Source organism: Ambystoma mexicanum, chromosome 10 (assembly GCF_040938575.1).
Source record: "Ambystoma mexicanum isolate Mex_15411 chromosome 10, UKY_AmexF1_1, whole genome shotgun sequence".
Taxonomy (NCBI): Eukaryota; Metazoa; Chordata; class Amphibia; order Caudata; family Ambystomatidae; genus Ambystoma; species Ambystoma mexicanum.
Genome location: NC_090932.1, coordinates 20,203,282 through 20,226,541, shown reverse-complemented (window position 1 = coordinate 20,226,541; position 23,260 = coordinate 20,203,282). Strand labels below are relative to the sequence as shown.

The following is a 23,260-nucleotide window of genomic DNA, read 5'->3' as shown; positions in this document are numbered from 1 at the left end:
AAGCATAAGAGATGGGGAGGAGTGGCTAGAGAAAGGGAGAGAGTTCCAGCATGTGGGAGCTGGGAGGGAGAAGGAGCGGAAGCATAAGAGGATGGGAGGTGTGGCCAGAGAAAGGGAGAGAGTTCCAGTGTGTGGGAGCTGGAAGGGAGAAGGAGCAGAAGCATAAGAGGTGGGGTGGAGTGGCTAGAGAAAGTGAGAGAGTTCCAGCATGTGGGAGCTGGGAGGGAGAAGGAGCAGAAGCATAAGAGGTGGGGAAGAGTGGCTAGAGAAAAGGAGAGAGTTCCAGCGTGTGGGAGCTGGGAGGGAGAAGGAGCAGTAGCTTAAGAGGTGGGGAGGAGTGGCTAGAGAAAGGGAGAGAGTTCCCGCGTGTGGTAGCTGGGAGGGAGAAGGAGCGGAAGCATAAGAGGTGGGGAGGTGTGTCCAGAGAAAGGTGACAAGTTCCAGCATGTGGGATCTGGGAGGAAGAAGGAGCGGAAGCATAAGAGGTGGGGAGGAGTGGCTAGAGAAAAGGAGAGAGTTACAGCGTGTGGGAGCTGGGAGGGAGAAGGAACAGAAGCATAAGAGGTGGGGACGAGTGGCTAGAGAAAGGGAGAGAGTTCCAGCGTGTGGTAGCTGGGAGGGAGAAGGAGCGGAAGCATAAGAGGTGGGGAGGTGTGGCCAGAGAAAGGGAGAGAGTTCCAGCATTTGGGAGCTGGGAGGGAGAAGGAACAGAAGCATAAGAGGTGGGGAGGAGTGGCCAGAGAAAGGGAGAGAGTTCCAGCATGTGGGAGATGGGAGGGAGAAGGAGCGGAAGCATAAGAGGTGGGGAGGAGTGGCCAGAGAAAGGGAGAGAGTTCATGCGTTTGGGAGCTGCGAGGGAGAAGGAGCGGAAGTATAAGAGGTGTGGAGGAGTAGCCAGAGAAAGGGAGAGGGTTCCAGCGTGTGGGAGCTGGGAGGGAGAAGGAGCAAAAGCATAAGAGGTGGGGAGGAGTGGCCAGAGAAAGGGAGAGCGTTCCAGCGTGTGGGAGCTGGGAGGGAGAAGGAGCAGAAGCATAAGAGGTGGGGAGAAGTGGCCAGAGAAATGGAGAGAGTTCCAGCATTTGCGGCTGGGAGGGAGAAGGAGCGGAAGCATAAGAGGTGGGCAGGAGTGGCCAGAGAAAGGGAGAGAGTTCCAGCATTTGGGAGCTCGGAGGGAGAAGGAGCAGAAGCATAAGAGGTGGGGAGGAGTGGCCAGAGAAAGAGAGAGAGTTCCAGTGTTTTGGAGGTGGTAGGGAGAAGGAGCGGAAGCATAAGAGGTGGGGAGGAGTGGCCAGAGAAAGGGAGAGAGTTCCAGCATTTGGGAGCTGGAAGGGAGAAGGAGCAGAAGCATAAGAGGTGGGGAGGAGTGGCCAGATAAAGGGAGAGAGTTCCAGCGTTGGGAGCTGGGAGGGCGAAGGAGCGGAAGCATAAGAGGTGGGGAGGAGTGGCCGGAGAAAGGGAGAGAGTTCCAGCGTTCGCGGCTGGGAGGGCGAAGGAGCGGAAGCATAAGAGGTGGGGAGGAGTGGCCAGAGAAAGGGAGAGAGTTCCAGCGTGTGGGAGCTGGGAGGGAGAAGGAGCAGAAGCATAAGAGGTGGGGAGGAGTGGCCAGAGAAAGGGAGAGAGTTCCAGCATTTGCGGCTGGGAGGGAGAAGGAGAAGAAGCATAAGAGGTGGGGAGGAGTGGCCAGAGAAAGGGAGAGAGTTCCAGCGTGTGGGAGTTGGGAGGGAGAAGGTGCAGATGCATAAGAGGTGGGGAGGAGTGGCCAGAGAAAGGGAAAGAGTTCCAGCATTTGCGGCTGGGAGGGAGAAGGAGCGGAAGCATAGAGTTGGGGAGGAGTGGCCAGATAAAGGGAGAGAGTTCCAGCGTTGGGAGCTGGGAGGGCGAAGGAGCGGAAGCATAAGAGGTGGGGAGGAGTGGCCAGAGAAAGGGAGAGAGTTCCAGCGTTTGCGGCTGAGAGGGCGAAGGAGCGGATTCATAAGAGGTGGGGAGGAGTGGCCAGAGATGGGGAGAGAGTTCCAGCGTTTGGGAGCTGGGAGGGAGAAGGAGCGGAAGCATAAGAGGTGGGGAGGAGTGGCCAGAGAAAGGTGGAGTGTTCCAGCGTGTGGGAGCTGGGAGGGAGAAGGAGCAGAAGCATAAGAGGTGGGGAGGTGTGGCCAGAGAAAGGTGACAAGTTCCAGCATGTGGGAGCTGGGAGGAAGAAGGAGCTGAAGCATAAGAGGTGGGGAGGAGTGGCTAGAGAAAAGGAGAGAGTTACAGCGTGTGGGAGCTGGGAGGGAGAAGGAGCAGAAGCATAAGAGGTGGGGAGGAGTGGCTAGAGAAAGGGAGAGAGTTCCAGCGTGTGGTAGCTGGGAGGGAGAAGGAGCGGAAGCATAAGAGGTGGGGAGGAGTGGCCAGAGAAAGGGAGAGAGTTCCAGCATTTGGGAGCTGGGAGGGAGAAGGAACAGAAGCATAAGAGGTGGGGAGGAGTGGCCAGAGAAAGGGAGAGAGTTCCAGCATGTGGGAGCTGGGAGGGAGAAGGAGCAGAAGCATAAGAGGTGGGGAGGAGTGGCCAGAGAAAGGGAGAGAGTTCCAGCGTTTGGGAACTGCGAGGGAGAAGGAGCAGAAGCATAAGAGGTGGGGAGGAGTGGCCAGAAAATGGGAGAGAGTTCCAGCATTTGGGACCTGGGAGGGAGAAGGAGCGGAAGTATAAGAGGTGTGGAGGAGTAGCCAGAGAAAGGGAGAGGGTTCCAGCGTGTGGGAGCTGGGAGGGAGAAGGAGCAAAAGCATAAGAGGTGGGGAGGAGTGGCCAGAGAAAGGGAGAGAGTTCCAGCATGTGGGAGCAGGGAGGGAGAAGGAGCAGAAGCATAAGAGGTGGGGAGAAGTGGCCAGAGAAAGGGAGAGAGTTCCAGCATTTGCGGCTGGGAGGGAGAAGGAGCGGAAGCATAAGAGGTGGGCAGGAGTGGCCAAAGAAAGGGAGAGAGTTCCAGCATTTGGGAGCTCGGAGGGAGAAGGAGCAGAAGCATAAGAGGTGGGGAGGAGTGGCCAGAGAAAGAGAGAGAGTTCCAGTGTTTTGGAGGTGGTAGGGAGAAGGAGCGGAAGCATAAGAGGTGGGGAGGAGTGGCCAGAGAAAGGGAGAGAGTTCCAGCATTTGGGAGCTGGAAGGGAGAAGGAGCAGAAGCATAAGAGGTGGGGAGGAGTGGCCTGATAAAGGGAGAGAGTTCCAGCGTTGGGAGCTAGGAGGGCGAAGGAGCGGAAGCATAAGAGGTGGGGAGGAGTGGCCGGAGAAAGGGAGAGAGTTCCAGCGTTCGCGGCTGGGAGGGCGAAGGAGCGGAAGCATAAGAGGTGGGGAGGAGTGGCCAGAGAAAGGGAGACAGTTCCAGCGTGTGGGAGCTGGGAGGGAGAAGGAGCAGAAGCATAAGAGGTGGGGAGGAGTGGCCAGAGAAAGGGAGAGAGTTCCAGCATTTGGGAGCTCGGAGGGAGAAGGAGCAGAAGCATAAGAGGTGGGGAGGAGTGGCCAGAGAAAGAGAGAGAGTTCCAGTGTTTTGGAGGTGGTAGGGAGAAGGAGCGGAAGCATAAGAGGTGGGGAGGAGTGGCCAGAGAAAGGGAGAGAGTTCCAGCATTTGGGAGCTGGAAGGGAGAAGGAGCAGAAGCATAAGAGGTGGGGAGGAGTGGCCTGATAAAGGGAGAGAGTTCCAGCGTTGGGAGCTAGGAGGGCGAAGGAGCGGAAGCATAAGAGGTGGGGAGGAGTGGCCGGAGAAAGGGAGAGAGTTCCAGCGTTCGCGGCTGGGAGGGCGAAGGAGCGGAAGCATAAGAGGTGGGGAGGAGTGGCCAGAGAAAGGGAGACAGTTCCAGCGTGTGGGAGCTGGGAGGGAGAAGGAGCAGAAGCATAAGAGGTGGGGAGGAGTGGCCAGAGAAAGGGAGAGAGTTCCAGCATTTGCGGCTGGGAGGGAGAAGGAGCAGAAGCATAAGAGGTGGGGAGGAGTGGCCAGAGAAAGGGAGAGAGTTCCAGCATTTGGGAGCTCGGAGGGAGAAGGAGCGGAAGCATAAGAGGTGGGGAGGAGTGGCCAGAGAAAGGGAGAGAGTTCCAGCATTTGGGAGCTCGGAGGGAGAAGGAGCGGAAGCATAAGAGGTGGGGAGGAGTGGCCAGAGAAAGAGAGAGAGTTCCAGCGTTGGGAGCTGGAAGGGCGAAGGAGCGGTAGCATAAGAGGTGGGGAGGAGTGGCCAGAGAAAGGGAGAGAGTTCCAACGTTTGCGGCTGTGAGGGCGAAGGAGCGGAAGCACAAGAGGTGGGGAGGAGTGGCCAGAGAAAGGGAGAGAGTTCCAGCATGTGGGAGCTGGGATGGAGAAGGAGCGGAAGCATAAGAGGTGGGGAGGAGTGGCCTGAGAAAGGGAGAGAGTTCCAGCGTTTGGGAGCTGCGAGGGAGAAGGAGCAGAAGCATAAGAGGTGGGGAGGAGTGGCCAGAAAAAGGGAGAGAGTTCCAGCGTTTGGGAGCTGGGAGGGAGAAGGAGCGGAAGCATAAGAGGTGGGGAGGAGTGGCCAGAGAAAGGGAGAGAGTTCCAGCGTTTGGGAGCTAGAAGAGAGAAGGAGCGGAAGCATAAGAGGTGGGGAGGAGTGGCCAGATAAAGGGAGAGAGTTCCAGCGTTGGGAGCTGGGAGGGCGAAGGAGCGGAAGCATAAGAGGTGGGGAGGAGTGGCCAGAGAAAGGGAGAGAGTTCCAGCGTCTGCGGCTGTGAGGGTGAAGGAGCGGAAGCGCAAGAGGTGGGGAGGAGTGGCCAGAGAAAGGGAGAGAGTTCCAGCGTTCGGGAGCTGCGAGGGAGAAGGAGCGGAAGCACAAAAGGTGGGGAGGAGTTGCCAGAGAAAAGGAGAGAGTTCCAGCGTTCGTGAGCTGGGAGGGAGAAGGAGCGGAAGCACAAAAGGTGGGGAGGAGTGGCCAGAGAAAGGGTGAGAGTTCCAGTGTGTGGCATCTGGGAGGGAGAAGGAGTCTAAGCATAAGAGATGGGGAGGAGTGGCTAGAGAAAGGGAGAGAGTTCCAGCATGTGGGAGCTGGGAGGGAGAAGGAGCGGAAGCATAAGAGGATGGGAGGTGTGGCCAGAGAAAGGGAGAGAGTTCCAGTGTGTGGGAGCTGGAAGGGAGAAGGAGCAGAAGCATAAGAGGTGGGGTGGAGTGGCTAGAGAAAGTGAGAGAGTTCCAGCATGTGGGAGCTGGGAGGGAGAAGGAGCAGAAGCATAAGAGGTGGGGAAGAGTGGCTAGAGAAAAGGAGAGAGTTCCAGCGTGTGGGAGCTGGGAGGGAGAAGGAGCAGTAGCTTAAGAGGTGGGGAGGAGTGGCTAGAGAAAGGGAGAGAGTTCCCGCGTGTGGTAGCTGGGAGGGAGAAGGAGCGGAAGCATAAGAGGTGGGGAGGTGTGTCCAGAGAAAGGTGACAAGTTCCAGCATGTGGGATCTGGGAGGAAGAAGGAGCGGAAGCATAAGAGGTGGGGAGGAGTGGCTAGAGAAAAGGAGAGAGTTACAGCGTGTGGGAGCTGGGAGGGAGAAGGAACAGAAGCATAAGAGGTGGGGACGAGTGGCTAGAGAAAGGGAGAGAGTTCCAGCGTGTGGTAGCTGGGAGGGAGAAGGAGCGGAAGCATAAGAGGTGGGGAGGTGTGGCCAGAGAAAGGGAGAGAGTTCCAGCATTTGGGAGCTGGGAGGGAGAAGGAACAGAAGCATAAGAGGTGGGGAGGAGTGGCCAGAGAAAGGGAGAGAGTTCCAGCATGTGGGAGATGGGAGGGAGAAGGAGCGGAAGCATAAGAGGTGGGGAGGAGTGGCCAGAGAAAGGGAGAGAGTTCATGCGTTTGGGAGCTGCGAGGGAGAAGGAGCGGAAGTATAAGAGGTGTGGAGGAGTAGCCAGAGAAAGGGAGAGGGTTCCAGCGTGTGGGAGCTGGGAGGGAGAAGGAGCAAAAGCATAAGAGGTGGGGAGGAGTGGCCAGAGAAAGGGAGAGCGTTCCAGCGTGTGGGAGCTGGGAGGGAGAAGGAGCAGAAGCATAAGAGGTGGGGAGAAGTGGCCAGAGAAATGGAGAGAGTTCCAGCATTTGCGGCTGGGAGGGAGAAGGAGCGGAAGCATAAGAGGTGGGCAGGAGTGGCCAGAGAAAGGGAGAGAGTTCCAGCATTTGGGAGCTCGGAGGGAGAAGGAGCAGAAGCATAAGAGGTGGGGAGGAGTGGCCAGAGAAAGAGAGAGAGTTCCAGTGTTTTGGAGGTGGTAGGGAGAAGGAGCGGAAGCATAAGAGGTGGGGAGGAGTGGCCAGAGAAAGGGAGAGAGTTCCAGCATTTGGGAGCTGGAAGGGAGAAGGAGCAGAAGCATAAGAGGTGGGGAGGAGTGGCCAGATAAAGGGAGAGAGTTCCAGCGTTGGGAGCTGGGAGGGCGAAGGAGCGGAAGCATAAGAGGTGGGGAGGAGTGGCCGGAGAAAGGGAGAGAGTTCCAGCGTTCGCGGCTGGGAGGGCGAAGGAGCGGAAGCATAAGAGGTGGGGAGGAGTGGCCAGAGAAAGGGAGAGAGTTCCAGCGTGTGGGAGCTGGGAGGGAGAAGGAGCAGAAGCATAAGAGGTGGGGAGGAGTGGCCAGAGAAAGGGAGAGAGTTCCAGCATTTGCGGCTGGGAGGGAGAAGGAGAAGAAGCATAAGAGGTGGGGAGGAGTGGCCAGAGAAAGGGAGAGAGTTCCAGCATTTGGGAGCTCGGAGGGAGAAGGAGCGGAAGGAAAGCATAAGAGGTGGGGAGGAGTGGCCAGAGAAAGGGAGAGAGTTCCAGCATTTGGGAGCTCGGGGGGAGAAGGAGCGGAAGCATAAGAGGTGGGGAGGAGTGGCCAGAGAACGAGAGAGAGTTCCAGCGTTGGGAGCTGGAAGGGCGAAGGAGCGGAAGCATAAGAGGTGGAGAGGAGTGGCCAGAGAAAGGGAGAGAGTTCCAGCGTTTGCGGCTGTGAGGGCGAAGGAGCGGAAGCACAAGAGGTGGGGAGGAGTGGCCAGAGAAAGGGAGAGAGTTCCAGCATGTGGGAGCTGGGATGGAGAAGGAGCGGAAGCATAAGAGGTGGGGAGGAGTGGCCTGAGAAAGGGAGAGAGTTCCAGCGTTTGGGAGCTGCGAGGGAGAAGGAGCAGAAGCATAAGAGGTGGGGAGGAGTGGCCAGAAAAAGGGAGAGAGTTCCAGCGTTTGGGAGCTGAGAGGGAGAAGGAGCGGAAGTATAAGAGATGTGGAGGAGTAGCCAGAGAAAGGGAGAGGGTTCCACCGTGTGGGAGCTGGGAGGGAGAAGGAGCGGAAGCATAAGAGGTGGGGAGGAGTGGCCAGAGAAAGGGAGAGAGTTCCAGCGTTTGGGAGCTGGAAGGGAGAAGGAGCGGAAGCATAAGAGGTGGGGAGGAGTGGCCAGATAAAGGAAGAGAGTTCCAGCGTTGGGAGCTGGGAGGGAGAAGGAGCGGAAGCATAAGAGGTGGGGAGGAGTGGCCAGAGAAAGGGAGAGAGTTCCAGCGTTTGCGGCTGTGAGGGTGAAGGAGCGGAAGCGCAAGAGGTGGGGAGGAGTGGCCAGAGAAAGGGAGAGAGTTCCAGCGTTCGGGAGCTGCGAGGGAGAAGGAGCGGAAGCACAAAAGGTGGGGAGGAGTGGCCAGAGAAAAGGAGAGAGTTCCAGCGTTCGTGAGCTGGGAGGGAGAAGGAGCGGAAGCACAAAAGGTGGGGAGGAGTGGCCAGAGAAAGGGTGAGAGTTCCAGTGTGTGGCATCTGGGAGGGAGAAGGAGTCTAAGCATAAGAGATGGGGAGGAGTGGCTAGAGAAAGGGAGAGAGTTCCAGCGTGTGGGAGCTGGGAGGGAGAAGGAGCGGAAGCATAAGAGGTGGGGTGGAGTGGCTAGAGAAAGTGAGAGAGTTCCAGCATGTAGGAGCTGGGAGGGAGAAGGAGCAGAAGCATAAGAGGTGGGGAAGAGTGGCTAGAGAAAAGGAGAGAGTTCCAGCGTGTGGGAGCTGGGAGGGAGAAGGAGCAGTAGCTTAAGAGGTGGGGAGGAGTGGCTAGAGAAAGGGAGAGAGTTCCCGCGTGTGGTAGCTGGGAGGGAGAAGGAACGGAAGCATAAGAGGTGGGGAGGAGTGGCCAGAGAAAGGGAGAGAGTTCCAGCGTGTGGGAGCTGGAAGGGAGAAGAAGCAGAAGCATAAGAGGTGGGGTGGAGTGGCTAGAGAAAGTGAGAGAGTTCCAGCATGTGGGAGCTGGGAGGGAGAAGGAGCAGAAGCATAAGAGGTGGGGAAGAGTGGCTAGAGAAAAGGAGAGAGTTCCAGCGTGTGGGAGCTGGGAGGGAGAAGGAGCAGTAGCTTAAGAGGTGGGGAGGAGTGGCTAGAGAAAGGGAGAGAGTTCCCGCGTGTGGTAGCTGGGAGGGAGAAGGAACGGAAGCATAAGAGGTGGGGAGGAGTGGCCAGAGAAAGGGAGAGAGTTCCAGCGTGTGGGAGCTGGGAGGGAGAAGGAGCAGAAGCATAAGAGGTGGAGAGGAGTGGCCTGAGAAAGGGAGAGAGTTCCAGCGTTTGGGAGCTGCGAGGGAGAAGGAGCAGAAGCATAAGAGGTTGGGAGGAGTGGCCAGAAAAAGGGAGAGAGTTCCAGCGTTTGGGACCTGGGAGGGAGAAGGAGCGGAAGTATAAGAGGTGTGGAGGAGTAGCCAGAGAAAGGGAGAGGGTTCCAGCATGTGGGAGCTGGGAGGGAGAAGGAGCAAAAGCATAAGAGGTGGGGAGGAGTGGCCAGGGAAAGGGAGAGAGTTCCAGCGTGTGGGAGCTGGGAGGGAGAAGGAGCAGAAGCATAAGAGGTGGGGAGAAGTGGCCAGAGAAATGGAGAGAGTTCCAGCATTTGCGGCTGGGAGGGAGAAGGAGCGGAAGCATAAGAGGTGGGCAGGAGTGGCCAGAGAAAGGGAGAGAGTTCCAGCATTTGGGAGCTCGGAGGGAGAAGGAGCAGAAGCATAAGAGGTGGGGAGGAGTGGCCAGAGAAAGAGAGAGAGTTCCAGTGTTTTGGAGGTGGTAGGGAGAAGGAGCGGAAGCATAAGAGGTGGGGAGGAGTGGCCAGAGAAAGGGAGAGAGTTCCAGCATTTGGGAGCTGGAAGGGAGAAGGAGCAGAAGCATAAGAGGTGGGGAGGAGTGGCCAGATAAAGGGAGAGAGTTCCAGCGTTGGGAGCTGGGAGGGCGAAGGAGCGGAAGCATAAGAGGTGGGGAGGAGTGGCCGGAGAAAGGGAGAGAGTTCCAGCGTTCGCGGCTGGGAGGGCGAAGGAGCGGAAGCATAAGAGGTGGGGAGGAGTGGCCAGAGAAAGGGAGAGAGTTCCAGCGTGTGGGAGCTGGGAGGGAGAAGGAGCAGAAGCATAAGAGGTGGGGAGGAGTGGCCAGAGAAAGGGAGAGAGTTCCAGCATTTGCGGCTGGGAGGGAGAAGGAGAAGAAGCATAAGAGGTGGGGAGGAGTGGCCAGAGAAAGGGAGAGAGTTCCAGCATTTGGGAGCTCGGAGGGAGAAGGAGCGGAAGGAAAGCATAAGAGGTGGGGAGGAGTGGCCAGAGAAAGGGAGAGAGTTCCAGCATTTGGGAGCTCGGGGGGAGAAGGAGCGGAAGCATAAGAGGTGGGGAGGAGTGGCCAGAGAAAGAGAGAGAGTTCCAGCGTTGGGAGCTGGAAGGGCGAAGGAGCGGAAGCATAAGAGGTGGAGAGGAGTGGCCAGAGAAAGGGAGAGAGTTCCAGCGTTTGCGGCTGTGAGGGCGAAGGAGCGGAAGCACAAGAGGTGGGGAGGAGTGGCCAGAGAAAGGGAGAGAGTTCCAGCATGTGGGAGCTGGGATGGAGAAGGAGCGGAAGCATAAGAGGTGGGGAGGAGTGGCCTGAGAAAGGGAGAGAGTTCCAGCGTTTGGGAGCTGCGAGGGAGAAGGAGCAGAAGCATAAGAGGTGGGGAGGAGTGGCCAGAAAAAGGGAGAGAGTTCCAGCGTTTGGGAGCTGAGAGGGAGAAGGAGCGGAAGTATAAGAGATGTGGAGGAGTAGCCAGAGAAAGGGAGAGGGTTCCACCGTGTGGGAGCTGGGAGGGAGAAGGAGCGGAAGCATAAGAGGTGGGGAGGAGTGGCCAGAGAAAGGGAGAGAGTTCCAGCGTTTGGGAGCTGGAAGGGAGAAGGAGCGGAAGCATAAGAGGTGGGGAGGAGTGGCCAGATAAAGGAAGAGAGTTCCAGCGTTGGGAGCTGGGAGGGAGAAGGAGCGGAAGCATAAGAGGTGGGGAGGAGTGGCCAGAGAAAGGGAGAGAGTTCCAGCGTTTGCGGCTGTGAGGGTGAAGGAGCGGAAGCGCAAGAGGTGGGGAGGAGTGGCCAGAGAAAGGGAGAGAGTTCCAGCGTTCGGGAGCTGCGAGGGAGAAGGAGCGGAAGCACAAAAGGTGGGGAGGACTGGCCAGAGAAAAGGAGAGAGTTCCAGCGTTCGTGAGCTGGGAGGGAGAAGGAGCGGAAGCACAAAAGGTGGGGAGGAGTGGCCAGAGAAAGGGTGAGAGTTCCAGTGTGTGGCATCTGGGAGGGAGAAGGAGTCTAAGCATAAGAGATGGGGAGGAGTGGCTAGAGAAAGGGAGAGAGTTCCAGCGTGTGGGAGCTGGGAGGGAGAAGGAGCGGAAGCATAAGAGGTGGGGTGGAGTGGCTAGAGAAAGTGAGAGAGTTCCAGCATGTAGGAGCTGGGAGGGAGAAGGAGCAGAAGCATAAGAGATGGGGAAGAGTGGCTAGAGAAAAGGAGAGAGTTCCAGCGTGTGGGAGCTGGGAGGGAGAAGGAGCAGTAGCTTAAGAGGTGGGGAGGAGTGGCTAGAGAAAGGGAGAGAGTTCCCGCATGTGGTAGCTGGGAGGGAGAAGGAACGGAAGCATAAGAGGTGGGGAGGAGTGGCCAGAGAAAGGGAGAGAGTTCCAGCGTGTGGGAGCTGGAAGGGAGAAGGAGCAGAAGCATAAGAGGTGGGGTGGAGTGGCTAGAGAAAGTGAGAGAGTTCCAGCATGTGGGAGCTGGGAGGGAGAAGGAGCAGAAGCATAAGAGGTGGGGAAGAGTGGCTAGAGAAAAGGAGAGAGTTCCAGCGTGTGGGAGCTGGGAGGGAGAAGGAGCAGTAGCTTAAGAGGTGGGGAGGAGTGGCTAGAGAAAGGGAGAGAGTTCCCGCGTGTGGTAGCTGGGAGGGAGAAGGAACGGAAGCATAAGAGGTGGGGAGGAGTGGCCAGAGAAAGGGAGAGAGTTCCAGCGTGTGGGAGCTGGGAGGGAGAAGGAGCAGAAGCATAAGAGGTGGAGAGGAGTGGCCTGAGAAAGGGAGAGAGTTCCAGCGTTTGGGAGCTGCGAGGGAGAAGGAGCAGAAGCATAAGAGGTTGGGAGGAGTGGCCAGAAAAAGGGAGAGAGTTCCAGCGTTTGGGACCTGGGAGGGAGAAGGAGCGGAAGTATAAGAGGTGTGGAGGAGTAGCCAGAGAAAGGGAGAGGGTTCCAGCATGTGGGAGCTGGGAGGGAGAAGGAGCAAAAGCATAAGAGGTGCGGAGGAGTGGCCAGAGAAAGGGAGAGAGTTCCAGCGTGTGGGAGCTGGGAGGGAGAAGGAGCAGAAGCATAAGAGGTGGGGAGTAGTGGCCAGAGAAAGGAAGAGAGTTCCAGCGTTGGGAGCTGGGAGGGCTAAGGAGCAGAAGCATAAGAGGTGGAGAGGAGTGGCCAGAGAAAGGGAGGGAGTTCCAGCGTTTGCGGCTGGGAGGGCGAAGGAGCAGAAGCACAAGAGGTGGGGAGGAGTGGCCAGAGAAAGGGAGAGAGTTCCAGCATTTGGGAGCTGGAAGGGAGAAGGAGCGGAAGCATAAGAGGTAGGGAGGAGTGGCCAGATAAAGGGAGAGAGTTCCAGCGTTGGGAGGAGGGCAAAGGAGTGGAAGCATAAGAGGTGGGGAGGAGAGGCCAGAGAAAGGGAGAGAGTTCCAGCATTTGCGGCTGGGAGGGCGAAGGAGCGGAAGCACAAGAGGTGTGGAGGAGTGGCCAGAGAAAGGGAGAGAGTTCCAGCGTTCGGGAGCTGGGAGGGAGAAGGAGCGGAAGCACAAAAGGTGGGGAGGAGTGGACAGAGAAAGGGAGAGAGATCCAGCGTTCGGGAGCTGGGAGGGAGAAGGAGCGGAAGCACAAAAGGTGGGGAGGAGTGGCCAGAGAAAGGGTGAGAGTTCCACTGTGTGGGACCTGGGAGGGAGAAGGAGCAGAAGCATAAGAGGTGGGGTGGAGTGGCTAGAGAAAGGGAGAGAGTTCCAGCATGTGGGAGCTGGGAGGGAGAAGGAGCAGAAGCATAAGAGGTGTGGAAGAGTGGCTAGAGAAAAGGAGAGGGTTCCAGCGTGTGGGAGCTGGGAGGGAGAAGAAGCAGTGGCTTAAGAGGTGGGGAGGAGTGGCTAGAGAAAGGGAGAGAGTTCCAGCGTGTGGTAGCTGGGAGGGAGAAGGAGCTGAAGCATAAGAGGTGGGGAGGAGTGGCCAGAGAAAGGGAGAGAGTTCCCGCATTAGCAACTGGGAGGGAGGAGCAGAAGCATAAGAGGTGGGGAGGAGTGGCCAGAGAAAGGGAGAGAGTTCCAGCATTTGGGAGCTGGGAGGGAGAAGGAACAGAAGCATAAGAGGTGGGGAGGAGTGGCCAGAGAAAGGGAGAGAATTCCAGCATGTGGGAGCTGGGAGGGAGAAGGAGCGGAAGCATAAGAGGTGGGGAGGAGTGGCCAGAGAAAGGGAGAGAGTTCCCGCATTAGCAACTGGGAGGGAGGAGCAGAAGCATAAGAGGTGGGGAGGAGTGGCCAGAGAAAGGGAGAGAGTTCCAGCATTTGGGAGCTGGGAGGGAGAAGGAACAGAAGCATAAGAGGTGGGGAGGAGTGGCCAGAGAAAGGGAGAGAATTCCAGCATGTGGGAGCTGGGAGGGAGAAGGAGCGGAAGCATAAGAGGTGGGGAGGAGTGGCCAGAGAAAGGGAGAGTTCCAGCGTTTGGGAGCTGCGAGGGAGAAGGAGCAGAAGCATAAGAGGTGGGGAGGAGTGGCCAGAGAAAGGTGACGAGTTCCAGCATGTGGGAGCTGGGAGGAAGAAGGAGCGGAAGCATAAGAGGTGGGGAGGAGTGGCTAGAGAAAAGGAGAGAGTTACAGCATGTGGGAGCTCGGAGGGAGAAGGAGCAGAAGCATAAGAGGTGGGGAGGAGTGGCTAGAGAAAGGGAGAGAGTTCCAGCGTGTGATAGCTGGGAGGGAGAAGGAGCAGAAGCATAAGAGGTGGGGAGGAGTGGCCAGAGAAAGGGAGAGAGTTCCCGCATTAGGAGCTGGGAGGGAGGAGCAGAAGCATAAGAGGTGGGGAGGAGTGGCCAGAGAAAGGGAGAGAGTTCCAGCATTTGGGAGCTGGGAGGGAGAAGGAACAGAAGCATAAGAGGTGGGGAGGAGTGGCCAGAGAAAGGGAGAGAGTTCCAGCATGTGGGAGCTGGGAGGGAGAAGGAGCGGAAGCATAAGAGGTGGGGAGGAGTGGCCAGAGAAAGTGAGAGGGTTCCAGCGTTTGGGAGCTGCGAGGGAGAAGGAGCAGAAGCATAAGAGGTGGGGAGGAGTGGCCAGAAAAAGGGAGAGAGTTCCAGCGTTTGGGAACTGGGAGGGAGAAGGAGCAGAAGTATAAGAGGTGTGGAGGAGTAGCCAGAGAAAGGGAGAGGGTTCTAACGTGTCGGAGATGGGAGGGAGAAGGAGCAAAAGCATAAGAGGTGGGGAGGAGTCGCCAGAGAAAGGGAGAGAGTTCCAGCGTGTGGGAGGTGGGAGGGAGAAGGAGCAGAAGCATAAGAGGTGGGGAGGAGTGGCCAGAGAAAGGGAGAGAGTTCCAGCATTTGGGAGCTGGGAGCGAGAAGGAACAGAAGCATAAGAGGTGGGGAGGAGTGGCCAGAGAAAGTTAGAGAGTTCCAGCATGTGGGAGCTGGGAGGGAGAAGGAGCGGAAGCATAAGAGGTGGGGAGGAGTGGCCAGAGAAAGGGAGAGATTTCCAGCGTTTGGGAGCTGCGAGGGAGAAGGAGCAGAAGCATAAGAGGTGGGGAGGAGTGGCCAGAAAAAGTGAGAGAGTTCCAGCGTTTGGGAACTGAGAGGGAGAAGGAGCGGAAGTATAAGAGGTGTGGAGGAGTAGCCAGAGAAAGGGAGAGGGTTCCAGCGTGTGGGAGCTGGGAGGGAGAAGGAGCAAAAGCATAAGAGGTGGGGAGGAGTCGCCAGAGAAAGGAGAGAGTTCCAGCATGTGGGAGGTGGGAGGGAGAAGCAGCAGAAGCATAAGAGGTGGGGACGAGTGGCCAGAGAAAGGGAGAGAGTTCCAGCATTTGCTGCTGGGAGGGAGAAGGAGCGGAAGCATAAGAGTTGGGGAGGAGTGGCCAGATAAAGTGAGAGAGTTCCAGCGTTGGGAGCTGGGAGGGCGAAGGAGCGGAAGCGTAAGAGGTGGGGAGGAGTGGCCAGAGAAAGGGAGAGAGTTCCAGCGTTTGCGGCTGGGAGGGCGAAGGAGCGGAATCATAAGAGGTGGGGAGGAGTGGCCAGAGAAAGGGAGAGAGTTCCAGCGTTTGGGAGCTGGGAGGGAGAAGGAGCGGAAGCATAAGAGGTGGGGAGGAGTGGCCAGAGAAAGGTGGATTGTTCCAGCGTGTGGGAGCTGGGAGGGAGAAGGAGCAGAAGCATAAGAGGTAGGGAGGAGTGGCTAGAGAAAGGGAGAGAGTTCCAGTGTGTGGTAGCTGGGAGGGAGAAGGAGCGGAAGCATAAGAGGTGGAGAGGAGTGGCCTGAGAAAGGGAGAGAGTTCCAGCGTGTGGGAGCTGCGAGGGAGAAGGAGCAGAAGCATAAGAGGTTGGGAGGAGTGGCCAGAAAAAGGGAGAGAGTTCCAGCGTTTGGGACCTGGGAGGGAGAAGGAGCGGAAGTATAAGAGGTGTGGAGGAGTAGCCAGAGAAAGGGAGAGGGTTCCAGCATGTGGGAGCTGGGAGGGAGAAGGAGCAAAAGCATAAGAGGTGCGGAGGAGTGGCCAGAGAAAGGGAGAGAGTTCCAGCGTGTGGGAGCTGGGAGGGAGAAGGAGCAGAAGCATAAGAGGTGGGGAGTAGTGGCCAGAGAAAGGAAGAGAGTTCCAGCGTTGGGAGCTGGGAGGGCTAAGGAGCAGAAGCATAAGAGGTGGAGAGAGTGGCCAGAGAAAGGGAGGGAGTTCCAGCGTTTGCGGCTGGGAGGGCGAAGGAGCAGAAGCACAAGAGGTGGGGAGGAGTGGCCAGAGAAAGGGAGAGAGTTCCAGCATTTGGGAGCTGGAAGGGAGAAGGAGCGGAAGCATAAGAGGTGGGGAGGAGTGGCCAGATAAAGGGAGAGAGTACCAGCGTTGGGAGGAGGGCAAAGGAGTGGAAGCATAAGAGGTGGGGAGGAGAGGCCAGAGAAAGGGAGAGAGTTCCAGCATTTGCGGCTGGGAGGGCGAAGGAGCGGAAGCACAAGAGGTGTGGAGGAGTGGCCAGAGAAAGGGAGAGAGTTCCAGCGTTCGGGAGCTGGGAGGGAGAAGGAGCGGAAGCACAAAAGGTGGGGAGGAGTGGACAGAGAAAGGGAGAGAGATCCAGCGTTCGTGAGCTGGGAGGGAGAAGGAGCGGAAGCACAAAAGGTGGGGAGGAGTGGCCAGAGAAAGGGTGAGAGTTCTACTGTGTGGGACCTGGGAGGGAGAAGGAGCAGAAGCATAAGAGGTGGGGTGGAGTGGCTAGAGAAAGGGAGAGAGTTCCAGCATGTGGGAGCTGGGAGGGAGAAAGAGCAGAAGCATAAGAGGTGTGGAAGAGTGGCTAGAGAAAAGGAGAGAGTTCCAGCGTGTGGGAGCTGGGAGGGAGAAGAAGCAGTGGCTTAAGAGGTGGGGAGGAGTGGCTAGAGAAAGGGAGAGAGTTCCAGCGTGTGGTAGCTGGGAGGGAGAAGGAGCGGAAGCATAAGAGGTGGGGAGGAGTGGCCAGAGAAAGGTGACGAGTTCCAGCATGTGGGAGCTGGGAGGAAGAAGGAGCGGAAGCATAAGAGGTGGGGAGGAGTGGCTAGAGAAAAGGGGAGAGTTACAGCGTGTGGGAGCTTGGAGGGAGAACGAGCAGAAGCATAAGAGGTGGGGAGGAGTGGCTAGAGAAAGGGAGAGAGTTGCAGCGTGTGGTAGCTGGGAGGGAGAAGGAGCGGAAGCATAAGAGGTGGGGAGGAGTGGCCAGAGAAAGGGAGAGAGTTCCCGCATTAGCAACTGGGAGGGAGGAGCAGAAGCATAAGAGGTGGGGAGGAGTGGCCAGAGAAAGGGAGAGAATTCCAGCATGTGGGAGCTGGGAGGGAGAAGGAGCGGAAGCATAAGAGGTGGGGAGGAGTGGCCAGAGAAAGGGAGAGTTCCAGCGTTTGGGAGCTGCGAGGGAGAAGGAGCAGAAGCATAAGAGGTGGGGAGGAGTGGCCAGAGAAAGGTGATGAGTTCCAGCATGTGGGAGCTGGGAGGAAGAAGGAGCGGAAGCATAAGAGGTGGGGAGGAGTGGCTAGAGAAAAGGAGAGAGTTACAGCATGTGGGAGCTGGGAGGGAGAAGGAGCAGAAGCATAAGAGGTGGGGAGGAGTGGCTAGAGAAAGGGAGAGAGTTCCAGCGTGTGATAGCTGGGAGGGAGAAGGAGCAGAAGCATAAGAGGTGGGGAGGAGTGGCCAGAGAAAGGGAGAGAGTTCCCGCATTAGGAGCTGGGAGGGAGGAGCAGAAGCATAAGAGGTGGGGAGGAGTGGCCAGAGAAAGGGAGAGAGTTCCAGCATTTGGGAGCTGGGAGGGAGAAGGAACAGAAGCATAAGAGGTGGGGAGGAGTGGCCAGAGAAAGGGAGAGAGTTCCAGCATGTGGGAGCTGGGAGGGAGAAGGAGCGGAAGCATAAGAGGTGGGGAGAAGTGGCCAGAGAAAGGGAGAGGGTTCCAGCGTTTGGGAGCTGCGAGGGAGAAGGAGCAGAAGCATAAGAGGTGGGGAGGAGTGGCCAGAAAAAGGGAGAGAGTTCCAGCGTTTGGGAACTGGGAGGGAGAAGGAGCGGAAGTATAAGAGGTGTGGAGGAGTAGCCAGAGAAAGGGAGAGGGTTCCAGCGTGTCTGAGATGGGAGGGAGAAGGAGCAAAAGCATAAGAGGTGGGGAGGAGTCGCCAGAGAAAGGGAGAGAGTTCCAGCGTGTGGGAGGTGGGAGGGAGAAGGAGCAGAAGCATAAGAGGTGGGGAGGAGTGGCCAGAGAAAGGGAGAGAGTTCCAGCATTTGGGAGCTGGGAGGGAGAAGGAACAGAAGCATAAGAGGTGGGGAGGAGTGGCCAGAGAAAGGGAGAGAGTTCCAGCATGTGGGAGCTGGGAGGGAGAAGGAGCGGAAGCATAAGAGGTGGGGAGGAGTGGCCAGAGAAAGGGAGAGATTTCCAGCGTTTGGGAGCTGCGAGGGAGAAGGAGCAGAAGCATAAGAGGTGGGGAGGAGTGGCCAGAAAAAGGTAGAGAGTTCCAGCGTTTGGGAACTGGGAGGGAGAAGGAGCGGAAGTATAAGACGTGTGGAGGAGTAGCCAGAGAAAGGGAGAGGGTTCCAGCGTGTGGGAGCTGGGAGGGAGAAGGAGCAAAAGCATAAGAGGTGGGGAGGAGTCGCCAGAGAAAGGAGAGAGTTCCAGCGTGTGGGAGGTGGGAGGGAGAAGCAGCAGAAGCATAAGAGGTGGGGACGAGTGGCCAGAGAAAGGGAGAGAGTTCCAGCATTTGCTGCTGGGAGGGAGAAGGAGCGGAAGCATAAGAGTTGGGGAGGAGTGGCCAGATAAAGGGAGAGAGTTCCAGCGTTGGGAGCTGGGAGGGAGAAGGAGCGGAAGCATAAGATGTGGGGAGGAGTGGCCAGAGAAAAGCAGAGAGTTCCAACGTGTGGGAGCTGGGAGGGAGAAGGAGCGTAAGCATAAGAGGTGGGGAGGAGTGACCAGAGAAAGGGAGAGAGTTCCAGCATTTGGGAGCTGGGAGGGAGAAGGAACGGAAGCATAATAGGAGGGGAGGAGTGGCCAGAGAAAAGGAGAGAGTTCTAGCGTGTGGGAGCTGGGAGGGAGAAGGAGCGGAAGCATAAGAGGTGGGGAGGAGTGGCCAGAGAAAGGGAGAGGGTTCCAGCGTTTGGGAGCTGCGAGGGAGAAGGAGCAGAAGCATAAGAGGTGGGGAGGAGTGGCCAGAAAAAGGGAGAGAGTTCCAGCGTTTGGGAACTGGGAGGGAGAAGGAGCGGAAGTATAAGAGGTGTGGAGGAGTAGCCAGAGAAAGGGAGAGGGTTCCAGCGTGTCTGAGATGGGAGGGAGAAGGAGCAAAAGCATAAGAGGTGGGGAGGAGTCGCCAGAGAAAGGGAGAGAGTTCCAGCGTGTGGGAGGTGGGAGGGAGAAGGAGCAGAAGCATAAGAGGTGGGGAGGAGTGGCCAGAGAAAGGGAGAGAGTTCCAGCATTTGGGAGCTGGGAGGGAGAAGGAACAGAAGCATAAGAGGTGGGGAGGAGTGGCCAGAGAAAGGGAGAGAGTTCCAGCATGTGGGAGCTGGGAGGGAGAAGGAGCGGAAGCATAAGAGGTGGGGAGGAGTGGCCAGAGAAAGGGAGAGATTTCCAGCGTTTGGGAGCTGCGAGGGAGAAGGAGCAGAAGCATAAGAGGTGGGGAGGAGTGGCCAGAAAAAGGTAGAGAGTTCCAGCGTTTGGGAACTGGGAGGGAGAAGGAGCGGAAGTATAAGACGTGTGGAGGAGTAGCCAGAGAAAGGGAGAGGGTTCCAGCGTGTGGGAGCTGGGAGGGAGAAGGAGCAAAAGCATAAGAGGTGGGGAGGAGTCGCCAGAGAAAGGAGAGAGTTCCAGCGTGTGGGAGGTGGGAGGGAGAAGCAGCAGAAGCATAAGAGGTGGGGACGAGTGGCCAGAGAAAGGGAGAGAGTTCCAGCATTTGCTGCTGGGAGGGAGAAGGAGCGGAAGCATAAGAGTTGGGGAGGAGTGGCCAGATAAAGGGAGAGAGTTCCAGCGTTGGGAGCTGGGAGGGAGAAGGAGCGGAAGCATAAGATGTGGGGAGGAGTGGCCAGAGAAAAGCAGAGAGTTCCAACGTGTGGGAGCTGGGAGGGAGAAGGAGCGTAAGCATAAGAGGTGGGGAGGAGTGACCAGAGAAAGGGAGAGAGTTCCAGCATTTGGGAGCTGGGAGGGAGAAGGAACGGAAGCATAATAGGAGGGGAGGAGTGGCCAGAGAAAAGGAGAGAGTTCTAGCGTGTGGGAGCTGGGAGGGAGAAGGAGCAGAAGCATAAGATGTGGGGAGGAGTGGCCAGAAAAAAGAAGAGAGTTCCAGCATGTGGGAGCTGGGAGGGAGAAGGAGCGTAAGCATAAGAGGTGGGGAGGAGTGACCAGAGAAAGGGAGAGAGTTCCAGCATTTGGGAGCTGGGAGGGAGAAGGAGCGGAAGCATAAGATGTGGGGAGGAGTGGCCAGAGAAAGGGAGAGAGTTCCAGCATGTGGGAGCTGGAAAGGAGAAGGAGCGGAAGCATAAGAGGTGGGGAGGAGTTGCCAGAGAAAAGAAGAGAGTTCCAGCGTGTGGGAGCTGGGAGGGAGATGGAGCGGAAGCATACGAGGTGGGGAGGAGTGGCTAGAGAAAGGGAGAGAGTTCCAGCATTTGGGAGCTGGGAGGGAGAAGGAGCGGAAGCATAAGATGTGGGGAGGAGTGGCCAGAGAAAGGGAGAGAGTTCCAGCATGTGGGAGCTGGAAAGGATAAGGAGCGGAAGCATAAGAGGTGGGGAGGAGTGGCCAGAGAAAGGGAGAGAGTTCCAGCATGTGGGAGCTGGAAAGGAGAAGCAGCGGAAGCATAAGAGGTGGGGAGGAGTGGCCAGAGAAAGGGAGAGAGTTCCAGCGTTTGGGAGCTGGAAGGGAGAAGGAGCGAAAGCATAAGAGGTGGGGAGGAGTGGCCAGATAAAGGGAGAGAGTTCCAGCGTTGGGAGCTGGAAGGGCGAAGGAGCGGAAGCATAAGAGGTGGGGAGGAGTGGCCAGAGAAAGGGAGCGAGTTCCAGCGTTTGAGGCTGGGAGGGCGAAGGAGCGGAAGCACAAAAGGTGGGGAGGAGTGGCCAGAGAAAGGGTGAGAGTTCCAGTGTGTGGGATCTGGGAGGGAGAAGGAGTGGAAGCATAAGAGATGGGGAGGAGTGGCTAGAGAAAGGGAGAGAGTTCCAGCGTGTGGGAGCTGGGAGGGAGAAGGAGCGGAAGCATAAGAATTTGGGAGGAGTGGCCAGAGAAAGGGAGAGAGTTCCAGTGTGTGGGAGCTGGGAGGGAGAAGGAGCAGAAGCATAAGAGGTGGGGTGGAGTGGCTAGAGAAAGGGAGAGAGTTCCAGCATGTGGGAGCTGGGAGGGAGAAGGAGCAGAAGCATAAGAGGTGGGGAAGAGTGGCTATAGAAAAGGAGAGAGTTCCAGCGTGTGGGAGCTGGGAGGGAGAAGGAGCAGTAGCTTAAGAGGTGGGGAGGAGTGGCTAGAGAAAGGGAGAGAGTTCCAGCGTGTGGTAGCTGGGAGGGAAAAGGAGCAGAAGCATAAGAGGTGGGGAGGAGTGGCTAGAGAAAAGGAGAGAGTTACAGCATGTGGGAGCTGGGAGGGAGAAGGAGCGGAAGCATAAGAGGTGTGGAGGAGTAGCCAGAGAAAGGTAGAGGGTTCCAGCGTGTGGGAGCTGGGAGGGAGAAGGAGCAAAAGCTTAAGAGGTGGGGAGGAGTCACCAGAGAAAGGGAGAGAGTTCCAGCGTGTGGGAGTTGGGAGGGAGAAGGTGCAGATGCATAAGAGGTGGGGAGGAGTGGCCAGAGAAAGGGAAAGAGTTCCAGCATTTGCGGCTGGGAGGGAGAAGGAGCGGAAGCATACAGTTGGGGAGGAGTGGCCAGATAAAGGGAGAGAGTTCCAGCGTTGGGAGCTGGGAGGGCGAAGGAGCGGAAGCATAAGAGGTGGGGAGGAGTGGCCAGAGAAAGGGAGAGAGTTCCAGCGTTTGCGGCTGGGAGGGCGAAGGAGCGGAATCATAAGAGGTGGGGAGGAGTGGCCAGAGATGGGGAGAGAGTTCCAGCGTTTGGGAGCTGGGAGGGAGAAGGAGCGGAAGCATAAGAGGTGGGGAGGAGTGGCCAGAGAAAGGTGGAGTGTTCCAGCGTGTGGGAGCTGGGAGGGAGAAGGAGCAGAAGCATAAGAGGTGGGGAGGTGTGGCCAGAGAAAGGTGACAAGTTCCAGCATGTGGGAGCTGGGAGGAAGAAGGAGCGGAAGCATAAGAGGTGGGGAGGAGTGGCTAGAGAAAAGGAGAGAGTTACAGCGTGTGGGAGCTGAGAGGGAGAAGGAGCGGAAGCATAAGAGGTGGGGAGGAGTGGCTAGAGAAAGGGAGAGAGTTCCAGCGTGTGGTAGCTGGGAGGGAGAAGGAGCGGAAGCATAAGAGGTGGGGAGGAGTGGCCAGAGAAAGGGAGAGAGTTCCAGCATTTGGGAGCTGGGAGGGAGAAGGAACGGAAGCATAAGAGGTGGGGAGGAGTGGCCAGAGAAAGGGAGAGAGTTCCAGCATGTGGGAGCTGGGAGGGAGAAGGAGCGGAAGCATAAGAGGTGGGGAGGAGTGGCCAGAGAAAGGGAGAGAGTTCCAGCGTTTGGGAGCTGCGAGGGAAAAGGAGCAGAAGCATAAGAGGTGGGGAGGAGTGGCCAGAAAAAGGGAGAGAGTTCCAGCGTTTGGGACCTGGGAGGGAGAAGGAGCGGAAGTATAAGAGGTGTGGAGGAGTAGCCAGAGAAAGGGAGAGAGTTCCAGGGTGTGGGAGCTGGGAGGGAGAAGGAGCGGAAGCATAAGAGGTGGGCAGGAGTGGCCAGAGAAAGGGAGAGAGTTCCAGCATTTGCGGCTGGGAGGGAGAAGGAGCGGAAGCATAAGAGGTGGGCAGGAGTGGCCAGAGAAAGGGAGAGAGTTCCAGCATTTGGGAGCTCGGAGGGAGAAGGAGCGGAAGCATAAGAGGTGGGGAGGAGTGGCCAGAGAAAGAGAGAGAGTTCCAGTGTTTGGGAGGTGGTAGGGAGAAGGAGCGGAAGCATAAGAGGTGGGGAGGAGTGGTCAGACAAAGGGAGAGAGTTCCAGCATTTGGGAGCTGGAAGGGAGAAGGAGCAGAAGCATAAGAGGTGGGGAGGAGTGGCCAGATAAAGGGAGAGAGTTCCAGCGTTGGGAGCTGGGAGGGCGAAGGAGCGGAAGCATAAGAGGTGGGGAGGAGTGGCCAGAGAAAGGGAGAGAGTTCCAGCGTTTGCGGCTGGGAGGGCGAAGGAGCGGAAGCATAAGTGGTGGGGAGGAGTGCCAGAGAAAGGGAGAGAGTTCCAGCGTGTGGGAGCTGGGAGGGAGAAGGAGCAGAAGCAGAAGAGGTGGGGAGGAGTGGCCAGAGAAAGGGAGAGAGTTCCAGCGTGTGGGAGTTGGGAGGGAGAAGGTGCAGATGCATAAGAGGTGGGGAGGAGTGGCCAGAGAAAGGGAGAGAGTTCCAGCATTTGCGGCTGGGAGGGAGAAGGAGCGGAAGCATAGAGTTGGGGAGGAGTGGCAAGATAAAGGGAGAGAGTTCCAGCGTTGGGAGCTGGGAGGGCGAAGGAGCGGAAGCATAAGAGGTGGGGAGGAGTGGCCAGAGAAAGGGAGAGAGTTCCAGCGTTTGCGGCTGGGAGGGCGAAGGAGCTGAATCATAAGAGGTGGGGAGGAGTGGCCAGAGATGGGGAGAGAGTTCCAGCGTTTGGGAGCTGGGAGGGAGAAGCAGCGGAAGCATAAGAGGTGGGGAGGAGTGGCCAGCGAAAGGTGGAGTGTTCCAGCGTGTGGGAGCTGGGAGGGAGAAGGAGCAGAAGCATAAGAGGTGGGGAGGTGTGGCCAGAGAAAGGTGACAAGTTCCAGCATGTGGGAGCTGGGAGGAAGAAGGAGCGGAAGCATAAGAGGTGGGGAGGAGTGGCAAGAAAAAAGGAGAGAGTTACAGCGTGTGGGAGCTGGGAGGGAGAAGGAGCAGAAGCATAAGAGGTGGGGAGGAGTGGCTAGAGAAAGGGAGAGAGTTCCAGCGTGTGGTAGCTGGGAGGGAGAAGGAGCAGTACCTTAAGAGGTGGGGAGGAGTGGCTAGAGAAAGGGAGAGAGTTCCAGCGTGTGGTAGCTGGGAGGGAAAAGGAGCGGAAGCATAAGAGGTGGGGAGGAGTGGCCAGAGAAAGGTGATGAGTTCCAGCATGTGGGAGCTGGGAGGAAGAAGGAGCGGAAGCATAAGAGGTGGGGAGGAGTGGCTAGAGAAAAGGAGAGAGTTACAGCATGTGGGAGCTGGGAGGGAGAAGGAGCGGAAGCATAAGAGGTGGGGAGGAGTGGCCAGAGAAAGGGAGAGAGTTCCAGCGTTTGGGAGCTGCGAGGGAGAAGGAGCAGAAGCATAAGAGGTGGGGAGGAGTGGCCAGAAAAAGGGAGAGAGT

At 57.5% G+C, this 23,260-nt stretch overlaps 1 protein-coding gene across 3 annotated transcripts in view; it reads right to left on the bottom strand.

The window, feature by feature from the left end:
* The window catches only part of LOC138491108 (probable cation-transporting ATPase 13A4), a 1,567,030-nt gene that overhangs the window by 1,348,533 nt on the left and 195,237 nt on the right, over nucleotides 1-23,260 (bottom strand). The window lies entirely within an intron of this gene.